This window comes from Schistocerca piceifrons, chromosome 11, assembly GCF_021461385.2.
Source record: "Schistocerca piceifrons isolate TAMUIC-IGC-003096 chromosome 11, iqSchPice1.1, whole genome shotgun sequence".
Lineage (NCBI taxonomy): Eukaryota > Metazoa > Arthropoda > Insecta > Orthoptera > Acrididae > Schistocerca > Schistocerca piceifrons.
This window is the reverse complement of record NC_060148.1, coordinates 19161095-19179227: the sequence shown is the minus strand read 5'-3', so window position 1 is coordinate 19179227 and position 18133 is coordinate 19161095. Positions and strand designations below refer to the sequence as shown.

Sequence of the window (18133 nt, the reverse complement as noted above, 5' to 3'; positions counted from 1 at the left end):
CAAATCACTCAACAGAGGAAAGTCCACAGGACCTGACGGGATACCAATTCGATTCTACACAGAGTACGCGAAAGAACTTGCCCCCCTTCTAACAGCCGTGTACCGCAAGTCTCTAGAGGAACGGAAGATTTCAAATGATTGGAAAAGAGCACAGGTAGTCCCAGTTTTCAAGAAGGGTTGTCGAGCAGATGCGCAAAACTATAGACCTATATCTCTGACATCGATCTGTTGTAGAATTTTAGAACATGTTTTTTGCCCGCGTGTCATGTCATTTCTGGAAACCCAGCATCTACTCTGTAGGATTCAACACGGAGACCGGAAACAGCGATCGTGTGAGACCCAATTCGCTTTATTTGTTCATGAGACCCAGAAAATATTAGATACAGGCTCCCAGGTAGATGTAGATGCCATTTTCCTTGACTTCCGGAAAGCGTTCGATACAGTTCCGCACTGTCGCCTGATAAACAAAGTAAGAGTCTACGGAATATCAGACCAGCTGTGTGGCTGGATTGAAAAGTTTTTTGCAAACAGAACACAGCATGTTGTTCTCAATGGAGAGACGTCTACAGACGTTAAAGTAACCTCTGGCGTGAGACAGGGGAGTGTTATGGGACCATTGCTTTTCACAATATATATAAAAGACCTAGTAGATAGTGTCGGAAGTTCCACGCGTCTTTTCGCGGATGATGCTGTAATATAGAGAGAAGTTGCAGCATTAGAAAATTGCAGCGAGATGCAGGAAGATTTGCAGCGGATAGGCAGTTGGTGGGGGGAGTGGCAACTGACCCTTAATATAGACAAATGTAATGTATACATAGAAATGAATACATAGAAAGAAGGATCCTTTATTGTACGATTATATGATAGCGGAACAAACACTGGTAGCAGTTACTTCTGTAAAATATCTGGGAGTATGCGTACGGAACGACTTGAAGTGGAATGATCATATAGAATTAATTGTTGGTAGGGCGGGTACCAGGTTGAGATTCATTGGGAGAGTCCTTAGAAAATGCAGTCCATCAACAAAGGAGGTGGCTTGCAAAACACTCGTTCGAACTATACTCGAATATTACTCATCAGTGTGGGATCCGTACCAGGTCGGGTTGACTGAGGAGATAGAGAAGATCCAAAGAAGAGCGGCGCGTTTCGTCACAGGGTTATTTGGTAAGCGTGATAGCGTTACGGAGATGTTTAGCAAACTCGAGTGGCAGACTCTGCAAGAGAGGCGCTCTGCATCGCGGTGTAGCTTGCTGTCCAGGTTTCGAGAGGGTGCGTTTCTGGATGAGGTATCGAATATATTGCTTCCCCCTACTTATACCTCCCGAGTAGATGACGAATGTAAAATTAGAGAGATTCGAGCGCTCACGGAGGTTTTCCGGCAGTCGTTCTTCCCGCGAACCATACGCGACTGGAACAGGAAAGAGAGGTAATGACAGTGGCACGTAAAGTGTCCTCCGCCACGCCCCGTTGGGTGGCTTCCGGAGTATAAATGTAGATGTAGATGTAGAACTTGTAATACAGGGTGTCCACAAATACTCTCATTTCAAGGTTAAATATTAATTGTACACTGAAGAGCCAAGGAAACTGGTATACCTGAGCAATGCCGTGTAGGGCCTCCGCGAGCACGCAGAAGTGCCGAAACATGGCCTGGCATGGACTCGACTAATGTCTGGAGCAGTGCTGGAGGGAATTGCCACGAAAAATTCTCCAGGTCGGTCTATGAAGTACGAGGGGGGTCGAGATCTCTTCTGAACAACAGTACGTTACAAGGCATCCTGGATGTGCTCAATAATCTTCACGTCTGGGGAGTTTGGTGGCCAGCGGAAGTGTTTAGACTCAGAAGAGTGTTCCTGGAGCCACTCTGTAGCAATTCTCTACGTGTGGGGTATCGCATTGTCCTGCTGGAATTGCCCAAGTCCATCGGAATGCACAGTGGGCACGAATGGACGAAGGTGATCAGACAGGATGCTTACGTACGTGTCACCTGTCAGAGTCGTATCTGGACGCATCAGGGGTTCAATGTCACTCCAACCGCACACGCCTCACACCATTACAGAGCCTACACCAGCTTGAACAGTCCCCTGCTGGCATGCACAGTTCATGAATTTATGCTGTTGTCTCCTCATCCGTTTACGTCCATCCGCTCGATACAATTTGAAACGAGATTCGTTCGATCAGGTAACATGTTTCCTGTCATCAACAGTCCAACGTCGGTGTTGACAGGTCCAGGCTAGGTGTAAAGCCTTGTGTCATGCAGTCATCGAGGGTACACGAGTGGACCTTCGCCCCTGAAAGCCCGTATTGACGATGTTTCGTCGAATGGTTCGCACGCTGACACTTGTTGATGGCCCAGCACTGAAATCTGCAGCAATCTGCGGAACGGTTGCACTTCTGTCAAGTCGAACGATTCTCTTCAGTTGTCGTTGGTCCCTTTCTTGCAGGATGTTTTTGCGGCTGCAGCGTAGTCGGAGATTTGATGTTCTACCGGATTACTGATATTCACGGTACACACGTCAAATGGTCGTACGAGAAAATCCCCACTTCATCGCTACCTCGGAGATGCTGTGTACCATCGTTCGTGCGCCAACTATAAAACACCACGTTCAGACTCACATAAATCTCGATAACGTGCGGTTGTACCAGCAGTTACAGATCTAACAACTGCGCCAGACACTTGCTGTCTTATATAGGCGTTGCGCCGGTTTATGTATCTCTGTATAAGAATAACCAAGCATATACCAGTTTCTTTGCGCCTGAGGGTAAATAACGACTAAAAGAAAATAGCAAATAAATAAATAAATAATACCAATATAGTAAATAGTTTTCCGTCTACACCGGCTTGAGTAACTGAAGTTTAATTACAACCAGCCTGTAGTTCTGTGTTACTTCCTTAGCACTACTGACAAGGTATTTCTTGCAGGACTAAGTATGAAAAACATCAAGATGTTCTAATGTTATACGCAGTATCACTGTTGGTATTAGTAATAGCATTACATTCATTAATCTTTACACTGTCGCACGCCGTTCTTCCTCTTCCCAACTTAGACCTGAAGACTTTCTGGTAGTCGGATCGGAAGTTGTCATCACAAAAAAGGTGATACAGGCAGTCTGCCAGCGGACACAACGGTTTCCACAGAAGTCCGCAATTACACTACTCGCCACTAAAATTGCTACTCCAAGAAGAAATGCAGATGATAAACGCGTATTCATTCGACAAATATATTATACTAGAAGTGACATATGATTACATTTTCATGCAAATTGGGTGCATACATCCTGAGAAATCAGTACCCAGAACAACCACCTGTGGCCGTACTAACGGCCTTGATAACGCCTGGGCATTGAGTCAAACAGAGCTCGGATGGCGTGTACAGGTACAGCTGCCCATGCAGCTTCAACGCGATACCACAGTCCATCAAGAGTAGTGACTGGCGTATTGTGACGAGCCAGTTGCTCGGCCACCATTGACCAACGTTTTCAATTGGTGAGAGATCTGGAGAATGTACTGGCCAGGACAGCAATCGAACATTTTCTGTATACAGAAAGGCCCGTACAGGACCTGCAAAATGGGTCGTGCATTATCCTGCGGAAATGTAGGGTTGTGCAGGGATCGAATGGATGGTACAGCCACGGGTCGTAACACATCTGAAATGTAACGTCCACTGTTCAAAGTGCCGTCAATGATAACGAGAGGTGACGGAGACGTGTAACCAATGGCACCCCGTACCATCGCGCTGGGTGATACGCCAGTATGGCGATGACGAATACACGCTTCCAGTGTGCGTTCACCGCGATGTCGCCAAACATGGATGTTACCATCACGATGCTGCTAACCTGGATTCATTCGAAAAAGCGACGTTTTGATATTCGTGCACCCAGGTTCGTCGTCCAGTAGAGCATCGGAGGCGCTCCTGTCTGTGATCCAGCGTCGAGGGTAACCGCAGCCACGGTCTCCGAGCTGATAGTTGTTGATGGTTGTTGTCTTGCAAACGTCCCCACTTGTTGACTTAGGAATCGAGACGTGGCTGCACGATCCGTTGCAGCCATACGGATAAGGTGCCTGTCATCTCGACTGCTAGTAATATAAGGCCGTCGGGATCCAGCAAGGCGTTCCGTACTACCTTCCTGAACACACCGATTCCATATTCTGCTAACAGTCATTGGATCTTGACCAACGCGAGCAGCAATGTGGCGATACGGTAAACCACAATCCCGATAGGCTACAATCCGACCTTTATCAAAGTCGGAAACGTGATGGTACGCATTTCTCCTCCTTACACGAGGCATCACAACAACGTTTCACCAGGCAACGCCGGTCAACTGCTGCTTGTGTATGAGAAATCGGTTGGAAACTTTCGTCATGTCAGCACGTTGTAGGTGTCGCCATCGGCGCCAGCCTTGTGTGAATGCTCTAAAAAGCTAATCATTTGTCTATCACAGCATCTTCTTCCTGTCGGTTAAATTTCACATCTGTAGCACATCTTCGTGGTGTAGCAATTTTAATGGCCAGTAGTGTATGAGATATCCACCAGATAGCAGAGATGTATATCCCGCAGCCACTTACTTGGATAACGTACGAAATACCAAATGTAACTGACGAAAAGGAGAACATATACGAACCGGCCAAATGCAGCAGGCGAAACGAAGTGTTGTATCTGAAAAATGAGAGTGACAGGAAGTGCAAAACGGCAAAGTGGGAATGGTTATACGGGAAATACAAGAACGTAGACGTATAATCAAGGGGAAAGATAGATACGGCCTGCAGGAAGCGTGAGGAAACCTTTGGAGGAAAGAAAAGCAGCTGTTCGAATATCAAGAGCTCAGGTGGGCAACAAGCACTTAGCAAAGAAGGAAAAACTAGAAGGTGGATGGAATATGTAGAAGGGCTATATAAGGTAAATGAAGCGTAGAGAAAGTAGATGGCTATGATTTGGGAGATACTATGATGTTCTGGGGAGAATATTATATATCAGTGAAAGACTTGAGTCGAAGCATGCTCCCTGCAATAGACCACACTGCCTTAGAATTGAGACGCTGAGAATCATAAGAGCCTAAAGCACGACGCCGTCGATTTTGACACTGCAGCATCTATGCATGCTCCTGGTGTCTGTGGATCTCATGGTGAACGACCTTCGTCTATACTGTTGGTCCATATTGTACGAGGCGTGATTGGGAAGTTTTATGAATGGATCCGCTACTGCTTACTGGTTCGACGGGCAGGTGCATGGAGGGTGAGGAGTGAGTCATTGCCTTGTCCTTGAACGCTGCGTTCCCTTTATTCAGTTCGTTGTGGCAGCTGGTTCAGTGCGGGTCTGCTGGGGCTTGTTGCAGGATTCTGTCTGTGTGAAAACGGACGTAAAAACGGAGCAACGAGCTTGTGTGAAATTTTGTTTTAAACCTGGGAAATACGCTTCTGAGACTTACGAACTATTAAAAACAGCTTTTGGAAATTAACTACTGGCCATTAAAATTGCTACCCCACGTAGATGACGTGCTACATACGCGAAATTTAACCGACAGGAAGAAGATGCTGTGTTATGCAAATGATTAGTTTTTCAGAGCGTTCACACATGGTTGGCGCCGGTGGTGACACCTACAACGTGCTGACAAGAGGAAAGTTTCCATCCGATTTCTCTTACACAAACAGCAGTTGACCGGCGTTGCCTGGTGAAACATTGTTGTGATGCCTCGTGTAAGGAGGAGAAATGCGTACCATCACGTTTCCGACTTCGATAAAGCTCGGATTGTAGCCTATCGGGATTGCGGTTTATCGAATCTCGACATTCCTGCTCGCGTTGGTCAAGATCCGATGACTTTTAGCAGAATATGGAATCGGTGGGTTCAGGAGGGTAATACGGAACGCCATGCTGGATCCCAACGGCCTCGTATCACTAGCAGTCGAGATGACAGGCATCTTATCCGCACGGCTGTAACGGATCGTGCAGCCACGTCTCGATCCCTGAGTCAACAGATGGGGAGGTTTGCAAGACAACAACCATCTGCACGAACAGTTCGACGACGTTTGCAGCAGCACGGACTAACAGCTCGGACACTGCGGCTGCGGTTACCCTTGACGCCTGCGATGGTGTACTCGACGACGAACCTGGGTGCACGAATGGCAAAACGTCATTTATTCGCATCAATCCAGTGCAATTTATTTGTACAATGAATACCCGTTTATCATCTGCATTTCTTCTTGGTGTAGCAATTTCAATGGCCAGTAGTCTAATTGTATGGGCCAGTCAAACGTTTTTGTCTGGTTCAACGGATTTAAAAATGGCCGTGAATCATTTGAAGATGAACCATGGTTCGGCCATCCTTCCTCCTCAAAAACGAATGAAAATGTTGTCAATGTCTTTCGACTTCGTGCGCTCTGATCTTAGACTTACAATTATGGAGATGGCTGATGAACTTAATGTACGTTTCTATGGAGTTCAGTCAATTTCAACAGAAGATCTGAACTTGCTTCGAGTGGCCGCAATATTCATTCCAAAAGTGCTGTCAAGTGGGCAGAGACTATACCGACTTGAAGTGTGCCTAGGTATGTTTAATCGGATTAAAAATGACGCAGATTTTTTAACTAGGGTAATTACAGGTGAGTATATGGGTATGATTCTGAAACCATCTACATCTACATCTACATCCATACTCCGCAAGCCACCTGATGGTGTGTGGCGGATGGTACCTTGAGTGCCTCTATCGGTTCTCCCTTCTATTCCAGTCTCGTATCGTTCGTGGAAAGAAGGATTGTCGGTATCCTTCTGCGTGGGCTCTAATCTCTCTGATTTTATCCTCATGGTCTCTTCGCGAGATATACGTAGGAGGGAGCAATATATATATATATATTTTCACTATGGGACTTAACTTCTGAGGTCATCAGTCCCCTAGAACTTAGAACTACTTAAACCTAACTAACCTAAGGACATCACACTCATCCAAGCCCGAGGCAGGATTCGAACCTGCGACCGTAGCAGTCGCGCGGTTCCGGACTGCGCGCCTAGAACCGCTAGACCACCGCGGCCGGCAGCAATATACTGCTTGACTCTTCGGTGAAGGTATGTTCTCGAAACTTTAACAAAAGCCCGTACCGAGCTACTGAGCGTCTCTCCTGCAGAGTCTTCCACTGCAGTTTATCTACCATCTCCGTAACGCTTTCGCGATTACTAAACGATCCTGTAACGAAGCGCGCTGCTCTCCGTTGGATCTTCTCTATCTCTTCTATCAACCCTATCTGGTACGGATCCCACACTGCTGAGCAGTATTCGAGCAGTGGGTGAACAAGCGTACTGTAACCTACTTCCTTTGTTTTCGGATTGCATTTCCTTAGGATTCTTCCAATGAATCTCAGTCTAGCATCTGCTTTACCGACGATCAACTTTATATGATCATTGCATTTTAAATCACTGCTAATGCGTACTCCCAGATAATTTATGGAATTAACTGCTTCCAGTTGCTGACCTGCTATTTTGTAGCTAAATGATAAGGGATCTATCTTTCTATGTATTCGCAGCACATTACACTTGTCTACATTGAGATTCAATTGCGATTCCCTGCTCCATGCGTCAATTCGCTGCAGATCCTCCTGCATTTCAGTACAATTTTGCATACAACCTCTCGATATACCACAGCATCATCCGCAAAAAGCGTCAGTGAACTTCCGATGTCTCCCACAAGGTCATTTATGTATATTGTGAATAGCAACGGTCCTACGACACTACCCTGTGGCACACCTGAAATCACTCTTACTTCGGAAGACTCTTCTCCATTGAGAATGACATGCTGCGTTCTGTTATCTAGGAACTCTTCAATCCAATCACACAATTGGTCTGATAGTCCATATGCTCTTACTTTGTTCATTAAACGACTGTGGGGAACTGTGGAAGACTTGAGGTTCACCAAGTCCGAAATGAGCACTGCAGATGTTCGAAGGTGAAGACAATGTTGGTTCAAATGGTTCAAATGGCTCTGAGCACTATGGGACATAACAGCTGAGGTCATCAGTCGCCTAGTACTTAGAACTACTTAAACCTAACTAACCTACGGACATCACACACATCTATGCCCGAGGCAGGATTCGAACCTGGGGCCGTAGCGGTCGCGCGGTACCAGACTGAAGCGCCTAGAACCGCTCGGCCACACCGGCTGGCTGCCGGTGCGGAAGTAAATGCCTGCATTGTGGAAAGACAGGAATGGGGTGCTACACCATGACAATGCTCTGGCTCATCATGCCTTCTCCATAATTGATTTTTGACCAAATTCAAAATTCCTGTGCTTCCACAACTGCCATATTCCCCTGATTTGGCCCCTGCGGACTTCTGTTCAAATGGCTCTGAGCACTATGGGACTCAACTGCTGAGGTTATTAGTCCCCTAGAACTTAGAACTAGTTAAACCTAACTAACCTAAGGACATCACAAACATCCATGCCCGAGGCAGGATTCGAACCTGCGACCGTAGCGGTCTTGCGGTTCCAGACTGCAGCGGACTTCTGTCTCTTTTCCTAAACTGAAATTTTGACTGAAAGGCGCTGCAGTCATGGACTGTGCGGCTGGTCCCGGCGGAGGTTCGAGTCCTCCCTCGGGCATGGGTGTGTGTGTTTGTCCTTAGAATAATTTAGGTTAAGTAATGTGTAAGCTTAGGGACTGATGACCTTAGCAGTTAAGTCCCATAAGATTCCACACACATCTGAACATCTGAACATCACTGAAAGGGACGCGATTTGACTCGATTGAAGACGTCCAGACAAATACGGAGAGCATCATTAACACACTTCAGGAAAAAAATTTCCAGGAATGTTTCCAAAAGCGGTAGTATGTAAGGACCAGCATTGAACATTACAAGCAAATTCTTAAAGCTTTACAATCACACCTCATATACACTCCGTCTTAAGGCCTCAAGTGGCCCATCGGAACCATCCGACCGCCGTGTCATCCTCATTGTGGATGCGGATAGGAGGGGCGTGTGGTGAGCACACCGCTCTCCTGGTCGTTGCGATGGTTTCGTCGACCGGAGCCGCCACTACTCGGTCGAGTAGCTCCTCAATTGGCATCACGAGGCTGAGTGCACCCCGAAAAATGGCAACAGCGCATGGCGGCCCGGATGGTCACCCATCCAAGTGCCGACCACGCCCGACAGCGCTTAACTTCGGTGATCTCACGGGAACCGGTGTATCCACTGCGGCAAGGCCGTTGCCCTCCACCTCATATATGCTGAGGTGTTAAAAGGCATGGGGTACCTCGTAATACTGTATCCTCCTTTTGCCTGGTACAGTGCACCAACTCGACGTAGCATGGGCTCAACAAGTCGTTGGACGTCCCCTGCAGATAAATTGAGCCATGATGCCTCTACAGCCGTCCATAATTGCGAAAGTGTTGCCGGTGCCGAATTTTGAGCTCGACCTGACCTCTCGATTACATCCCGTAAGTGCTCAGTGGGATTCATGCCGGGCGATCTGGGTGAGCAAATCATTGGCTCGCATTGTCTAGAATGTCCTTCAAACCAGTCACAAACAGTTGCGGCCCAGTAACATGGTGCATCGTCACCCATAAAAATTCCAACATTGTTTGGGAACGCGAACGTCATGAATGACTACAAATTGTCTCCAAGTGGCCAAACATAACCTTTTCCACTCGATGATCGCTTCATTCCATGTAAACATAGTCCACACGATTATGGAGCCAGCATCAGCTTGCACAGTGCTTTGTTGACGACTTGGGTCCATGGCTTCGTGTGGTCATCGCCACACTCTAACCGTGCCATCGGCTCTTATCAACTGAAACTGGGACTCACGAGACCAGGTCATGTGTTTCCTGTCGTCTAGGGTCCAACGGATACAGTCACGAGCCCAGGGACCCTATTCAATATCGTTCATACCGATCACTGCTGTAGGTTAGTCTTGGTAGTGACGTCATTTTCGGTTCTTTATCGAAATATCCTATTCAGTAAGCTTCTGAGACCTGTTACCGAACGGTCCTCCCGCCGATTTTTCGACAACTGTACCGAGAGGTTTTGGGTTTCGGTATGGCCCTGTCGTTCGGTCAGCTATGGTTTATTTACACCTATGATTTGTTACTTTAAACATTTTGAGCGCTTTTAGCTTTGGATTTATGGATTGTGTTACTAAACAATCGTCACATGACCTGCCCGGTTGGAAAGTGAGTTCATACTAGACTATTTTCCTTGGTTAGAAATATTGTTAGCTTAAGTTGTTACTGTGACTGATTACAACATCCAATAAAACATTTTCGGTCAATATTCTCTCAAAATACCTGTTATTTTATGCAATTAAGAGATTAAGGATCATTAAATATCAAGACATCGCCTGTAATAACGTATATTACATGGGTGTTTGCTGAAATTACTGCTGTCTTTGCGTACTCTTTTCCGCAAATTGTTTACTTAGTAATTATCGAAACGCGTTTAAAATTTTTAAGTAACAATACAAAGGAATTTTGTGGGGCCTGATAGAGGAAACCTTTCAAAAGTTTATGTACTTAACGGCTTATGCCCGCATCATTTGGCAACGAAGTCGACCTGCGTCTCTCTAGCTGGGAATTACATAAAATTAAGGAGCAGTAGTACAGAAGCTGTGATGCCGAACTTGCCGGCACGATAGCTCAGCGTGTTCGGTCAGAGGGTTAGCTGCCCTCTGTAACAAAAAAAAATCAGAGTTAATCGATTAACGACGAACTTAAACGGCTGTCTTACGACGTCCGCCCCGACAAAATCGAACATAATGAGAAAAAAAAAAAAAAATAAGTTGGTAAGGCGACGAAGTGCCGTGCCAAAGGATATAGGTTCGTACACTGCTGGGTGCGAAATTTGTTTTTCCTCTCCGTATTTGTAACGCATACTGAGACTTCGTTAAGCTTTTTTCTGAAATATTCGTTGTAATTTACACGTAAGAGTCCGCTTTCTCCGATTTCGTGCCTTCTATACGTTCAAGAAATGAAGTATGAAATTATTGTGCGTGAAACAACTGACAGTGACATTTATACTTCTTCTCGTCACAAATAATTCACCATTTTTTTTCGGAATACGTAGTCATTTCCGAGAGTGTGGTCAGACAGGAATCTAAGAGCACAACCTGAATTACTGCGAATGAGAGTAGCAGCAATCGTCTTTATACTCTAGCTTGTCACAAGCATTTATCTGCGATCGAATCCTTAACAACAGTAGACAGAGATGAAACGTTCCCGCCACAATATTTTCATACTATACCACCATATTATCTGTATATTGAGCAAGCAGTAAAGGAAACAAAAGAAAAATTTGGAGTAGGTATTAAAATTCATGGGGAAGAAGTAAAAACTTTGAGGTTCGCCGATGACATTGTAATTCTGTCAGAGACAGCAAAGGACTTGGAAGAGCAGTTGAACGGAATGGACAGTGTCTTGAAAGGAGGATATAAGATGAACATCAACAAAAGCAAAACGAGGATAATGGAATGCAGTCAAATTAAATCGGGTGATGCTGAGGGAATTGGATTAGGAAATGAGACACTTAAAGTAGTAAAGGAGTTTTGCTATTTAGGGAGTAAAATAACTGATGACGGTCGAAGTAGAGACGGTATAAAATGTAGACTGGCAATGGCAAGGAAAGAGTTTCCAAAGAAGAGAGATTTGCCAACATCGAGTAGAGATTTAAGTGTCAGGAAGTCCTTTCTGAAAATATTTGTGTGGAGTGGAGCCATGTATGGAAGTGAAACATGGACAATAACTAGTTTAGACAGGAAGTGAAGCTTTCAAAATGTGGTGCTACAGAAGACTGCTGAAGATTAGATGGGTAGATCACATAAGTAATGAGGAGGTATTGAACAGAGTTGGGAAGAAGAGGAGTTTGTGGCACAACTTGACAAGAAGAAGGGATGGGTTGGTAGGACATGTTCTGAGACATCGAGGGATCACAAATTTAGTACTGGAGGGCAGCGTGGAGGGTAAAAATCGTAGAGGGAGACCAAGAGATGAATACACTAAGCAGATTCAGAAGGATGTAGGTTGCAGTAGGTACTGGGAGATGAAGAAGCTTGCACAGGATAGAGTAGCATGGAGAGCTGCATCAAACCAGTCTCAGGACTGAAGACGACAACAACAACAACACCACCATATTTGAAACATTTTGATTCATCAGATGCATGTTATAAACTACAACAAACTTGTATCGCTGCACTCGCCACACGCTCTCGGAAACGCGATTTTTTAAACTACGTTTTTATGAACCAGATCTTTGATGTATCACATAGGGAAGTAGGCTACTTCATCATTTGGATCTCTAGGGGCGAGCTTCGATCACATTCTATGCGTCTTCTTATTCATTGACACTCTCTTAGACAATTTTTCGGGCTCTTGTGTTCCGCCCGTGCATCTAATTGAAGGCAGTTTTTTCCCATACGCGTTTCGCTTCTTTTATTTGTGAAGCATCATCCCGAGTAGAGGAAGCGGGACGCGTATGGAAATAAACAAACTGTCTTCAATTGTCTGCATAGACGGAACGTACCTCGATGTATTTTAAAGCAACGAAGGATCGACAGAAAGCAGAGAAAGTGACGAATTTTTGGGGTCTTTCTATAGACGTATTTGCACAGTGTGGTGCTCCACTCCATCCCTAACTCATATTCCGAAACGTAAAATCCAAAACAAGACGCCGATATGAATGGCAATAAAATGACGTAATGTGACATTTATGACAGTTTCCAGAACCCAGTCAATATTCTATCGTTATCATGCATTCATGTAAGCCAGTGGTCAGTGAAATTTGAACAGTATTAGCTACTCTAACCACACTTTTCGGTACTATGAAGAATGACATGCCCGTATCGCCTGCTAGCCTCTTCGCTGCAAAGAAACATTGGGGGCCAGAAGAAATGCTTCACTCAATCGCCGAAATAAGAAAGTACAAAATTGTGCAGGGAAGCTAAGACGAAATGGCTGCATCAGAAATGCGAACAAATCTAAAAAGAAATGAGTCACTGAAGGACTGTCTTAGCGTATAGAAAAGCCAAAAAGAAACTTCGGTGAAATTAATGCAAGGATGGTAACATTAAGAGTGCAACGGGAATTCCACTGTTAAATCTAGAGGAGACAGCCGATATGTGGAAAAAGTCGATTCAAGGCCCCTATGAGAGAAACTTATCTGATGAAGTGATAGAAGAAGAAACATGAGTCCATATAGAAGAGATATCGCATCCAGCATTAGAATCAGAATTTAAAAGAGGTTTGGAAGACAAGATCGAATAAGGCAGGACGGATTGATAGAATACCGTCAGAATTTCTAAAAACATTGGGGGAAGTAGAAACAAAACTATTATTCACGTTGGTGTGTAGAATGCATGAGACTGGCGATATATCTTTTGACTTTTGAAAAAATATCAGCCACACAATTCCGAACATTGAAACAGCCGACAAGTGCGAGAATTATCCCACAGTGAGCTCAACAGCTGATGCAAGTTGGTGACAAGAATAATATGCAGAAAAGTGGAAAAGAAAATCGGGGATGCGTTAGATGAAGATCAGTTTGGCTTTACGACAGGTAAAAAATGTAACAGAGAGGCAGTTGTGACGTTGCGCCAGATAATGGAAACGAGACTAAGGAAAAATCAGGACACGTTCATAGGATTGGTCGACCTGGAAAAACCGGTCGACGGTGTAAAATGGTGCAAGATGTTCGAAATTCTGAGAAAAACAGGTTCAAGCCATAAGGAGAGACGGCTAATATACCATATTTACAGGAGCCAAGAGGAAGTAATAAGAGTGCACGAGTAAGAACGAAGTGCTCAGATTAAAAAGGGTGTAAGACAGGGGTGTAGTCTTCCATCCCTGCGGTTCAATCTGTACATCGAAGAAGCAATAATGGAAATAAAGTTGCAGGAGTGGAATTGAAATTCAATGTGAAAGATTCGCTGATGACATTGCTATCGTGAGTGAAGCTGAAGAAGAATTACATGATCTGCTGAATGGAATGAACAATCTTATGTGTACAGAAATGGATTGACATCGACGAAAGACGAAAGTAATGAGAAGTAGCAGAAATGAGAACAATGAGAAACTTAACATCAGGGTTGGTGATCACGAGGGAGATGAAGTTAGGAAATTCTGCTACCCAGGCAGTAAAATACACAACTGGCCACTAAAATTGCTACACCACGAAGATGACGTGCTACACACGCGAAATTTAACCGACAGGAAGAAGATGCTGTGATACGCAAATGATTAGCTTTTTAGAGCATTCACACAAGGTTGGCGCCGGTGGAGACACCTACAACGTGCTGACACGAGGAAAGTATCCAACCGATTTCTCATACACAAACACCAGTTGACCAGCGTTGGCTGGTGAAACGTTGCTGTGATGCCTCGTGTAAGGAGGAGAAATGCGTACCATCACGTTTCCGACTTTGATAAAGGTCGGATTGAAGCCTATCGCGATTGCGGTTTATCGTATCGCGACATTTCTGCTCGCGTTGGTCGAGATGCAATGACTGTTAGCAGAATATGGAATCGGTGGGTTCAGGAGGGTAATACGGAACGCCGTGCTGGATCCCAACGGCCTCGTATCACTAGCAGTCGAGATGACAGGCATCTCATCCGCACGGCTGTAACATATTGTACAGCCACGTCTCGATCCCCGAGTCAACAGGTGGGGACGTTTGCAAGACGACAACCATCTGCACGAACAGTTCGACGACGTTTGCAGCAGCGCGGACTGTCAGCTCGGAGACCATGGCTGCGGTTACCCTTGACGCTGCATCACAGACAGGAGCGCCTGCGATGGTGTACTCGACGGCGAACCTGGGCGCACGAATGGCAAAACGTCATTTTTTCGGACGAATCCAGGTTCTGTTTACAGCATCACGATGGTCGCATCCGTGTTTGGCGACATCATGGTGAATGCACATTGGATGCGTGTATTCGTCATCGCCATACTGGCGTATCACCCGGCGTGACGGTATGGGTTGCCTTTGGTTACACGTCTCGGTCACCTCTTGTTCGCATTGACGGCACTTTGAACAGTGGACGTTACATTTGAGATGTGTTACGACCCGTGGATCTACCCTCCATTCGATCCCTGCGAAACCCTACATTTCAGCAGGATAATGCACGACCGCATGTTGCAGGTCCTGTACGGGCCTTTCTGGATACAGAAAATGTTCGACTGCTGCCCTGGCCAGCACATTCTCCAGATCTGTCACCAATTGAAAAAGTCTGGTTAACGGTGGCCGAGCAACTGGCTCGTCACAATACACCAGTCACTACTCTTGATGAACTGTGGTATCATGTTGAAGCTGCATGGGCAGCCCTACCTGTACACGCCATCCGAGCTCTGACTCAATGCCAGGCGTATCAAGGCCGTTAGTACGGCCAGAGGTGTGTACTGATTTCTCAGGATCTATGCACCCAAATTGCATGAAAATGTAGTTCTAGTATAATATATTTGTCCAATGAATACCTGTCTATCATCTACATTTCTTCTTGGTGTAGCAATTTTAATGGCCAGTAGTGTAATTAATAATGGACGGAACAAGGTAGACATCAAAAGCAGACTAAGAGAGCATTCCTGGACAAGATAAGTGTACTATTGTCAAACACAGGCCTTAATTTGAGGAAGAAATAGCTGAGAATGTACGTTTCAGGTGCAGCAATGTATGGTAGTGAGAAATGGACAGTGGGAAAACAGGAAAAGAAGAGATTCGAAACATTTGAGACGCGCTGCAGAAGAATATTGAAAATTGGATGTATAGTTAAGGTAAGGAATGAGGAGGTTCAGCGCGGAATCGGAAAGGATTATATGGAAAACACTGAAAAGAAGGACAATTTGGTAGGACGTATGTTAAGACGTGAGGGAATGACTTCCATGGTACTAGAGGGAGCTGTAGAGGGCAAAAACTGTAGAGGAAGACAGAGATTGGAATACGTCAAGCAAATAATTGAGGACGTAGGTTGCAAGTGCTACTCTGAGATGAAGAGGTTGGCACAAGAAAGAAATTCGTGTCGGGCCGCATCAAACCAGTCAGAAGACTGGTGACTCGAAAAACAAAACAAAAAAGCAAAGGCTAGTTAGTGCGTCACTGCAGTGGGTAGCAATACACCGCTATGACGTCACCGATACGTGGCTCAAGTCCGAAGTGCTTTTAGCAGTGTTTCCATCCGAGGAAAAGTTTGCCACATTTCTTAGCGAATCCTAATGTACGCGGGTGGCCTTTCATGGCAGCATTTCGCGTAATGCTTGCAACGCCCCACTATGCAGAAATGTTCGCACTGTTCTTTGAAATGACGTTCAGAAAGAAAATTCCTCCACATAGTCTTTGGTCATTGCGGATTTCCTTCTGAAGTGCGTCAGCCACGCAGAAATTGCTTAAATTACAGATCATCCAGAAAGAACAGCGGTGATCTACATCTAAATCTACATCTGCATGGATACTCTCCAAATCCCATTTCAGTGCCTGGCAGAGGGTTCATCGAACCACCTTCACAATTCTCTATTATTTCAATCTCGTATACCGCGCGGGAAGAATGAACAACTATATTTTTCCGTACGAGCACTGATTTCCCTTATTTTATCTTGGTGATCGTTCCTCCCTTTGTAGGTCGGTGTCAACAAAATATTTTCGAATTCGGAGGAGAAAGTTGGTGATTGGAATTTCGTGACACGTTTGAAAAACGCCTTTCTTTTAACGATGTCCAACCCAAATACTGTATCATTTCTGTGACACCCTCTCCCATATTTCGCGATAATACAAAACGTGCTGCCTTTCTTTGAACTTTTTCGATGTATTCAGTCAGTCCTATCTGGTAAGGACCCCACACCGCGCAACAGTATTCTAAAAGAGGACGGACAAGCGTAGTGTAGGCAGTCTCCTTAGTAGATCTGTTACATTTTCTAAGTGTCCTGCCAATGAAACGCAGTCTTTCGTTAGCCTTCTCGACAACATTTTCTGTGTGTTACTTCCAATTTAAATTGTTCGTAATTGTAATTCCTAGGTATTTAGTTCAATTTACGTGTAACCGAAGTTTAAAGCGTTCTTTTTAGCACTCATGTGGATGACCTCACACTTTTCGTTATTTAAAGTCAACTTCCACTTTTCGCCCCATTTCGATATTTCTTCTAAATTGTTTTGCAGTTTGTTTTGACCTTCTGATCTGCAAACAACCGGAGACGGCTGCTCCGATTGTCTCCCAAATCGTTTATATAGATAAGGAACAGCAAAAGGGCCTATAACACTACCTTGGGGAACGCCAGAAATCACTTCTGTTTTACTTGATGACTTTCCGTCAATTCCTCCCTGACAGAAAATCATAAATGAAGTCACATAATTGAGACGATACTCCATAAGAACGCAATTTCACTACGAGCCACTTGTGGTACAGTGTCAAAAGCCTTCCGGAAATCCAGAAATACGGAATCGATCTGAAATCCCTTGTGATGAGTTGCTAGATGGGAAGGCTTGCTTTTGTGGAACCTCGCAGTTACATACTCCGCAAGGCACTGCACAGTGAGCGTTAGAGGGTGCATCTTACGTATATGATTGATTTTCTGTCCTGTTGTGTTCAGGAAATGTCTGTAACCTCGGTAATTTCATTTCACGTGGTCCCCTACCTGAAAAACACCGCGAAAGATTTATGTAAACTGGTCACAAATTACACTACCGGCCATTAAAATTGCTACACCAAGAAGAAATGCAGATGATAAACGGGTATTCATTGGACCAATATATTGCACTACAACTGACATGCGATTACATTTTCACGCGAGACCACAGTTCATCAAGAGTTGTGACTGGCGTGTTGTGACGAGCCAGTTGCTCGGCCACCATTGACCAGACGTTTTCAGTTGGTGAGAGATCTGGACAATGGGCTGGCGAGGGCAGCAGTCGAACAGTTTCTGTATACAGAAAGGCCTCCAACATGCGGTCGTGCATTATCCTGCTGAAATGTAGGGTTTCTGAAATGTCACGTCCAGTGTTCAAAGTGCCGTCAATGCGAACAAGAGGTGACCGAGGCGTGTAACCAATGGCTCCCCATACCGTCACGCCGGATGATACGCCAGTATGGCGATCACGAATACACGTTTCCAATGTGCATTCACCGCGATGTCACCAGACACAGATGCGACTATCGTGATGCTGTAAACAGAACCTGGAT

General features: G+C 45.1%; 1 pseudogene; it reads right to left on the bottom strand.

Annotated features, from left to right (window-relative positions):
* Positions 1-9074: 9074 nt before the first annotated feature.
* LOC124720575 lies at positions 9075-9192 on the bottom strand (annotated as a pseudogene).
* Between the last annotated feature and the right edge of the window lie 8941 nt (positions 9193-18133).